Source organism: Biomphalaria glabrata, chromosome 1 (genome assembly GCF_947242115.1).
Source record: "Biomphalaria glabrata chromosome 1, xgBioGlab47.1, whole genome shotgun sequence".
NCBI lineage: Eukaryota > Metazoa > Mollusca > Gastropoda > Planorbidae > Biomphalaria > Biomphalaria glabrata.
Genome location: NC_074711.1, coordinates 54,675,707 through 54,676,286, shown reverse-complemented (window position 1 = coordinate 54,676,286; position 580 = coordinate 54,675,707).

Genomic DNA, 580 nt, shown 5'->3' with positions numbered 1-580 from the left:
CCTCTCCTACCATCGATCTATTCACTTGCAGTCTTTTACACATCTGCCTCATGGTCGATAAATTGTGTTTGTTTAGCCAAGAAACAAATCGATGTAGAGTCGAATTATTCTATGTACACATTTTATTATTACGTGTGGGGGGGGGGGGGGAACAAAAACAAAAATCACCTTCATAGTTCAGGGTAGCCTATTGTTTTTAACTATAGATAGACTTAAATCAAATGTGTATGGTTGTCAAGAGTTCAAATATATAGGTACAGTGCAGTATTTAACAACGCCGCTACGCAGACCTAGCTATGACCTACTTACTTTAACACATTTAAAGGGCTTACAGAATGTCAATATTAAATTTAACATTCTGCTATATAGGCCGCAATATTTTCATTTACCAGTCCCGGTTAGATGGCACCAACAGGCCAGCAGAAAAACAAATTCCATTCCTTTTTTGATCCAAAAGGATTATCATAAAAATAATACCGAAATAGTGCAGATGTTAAATAATATATATATATATATATAGGCATGGGCGTAGCCAGGATTTTTTTGGGTTGGGGTTTTGGGGGGGAGGGAAATCCCACCC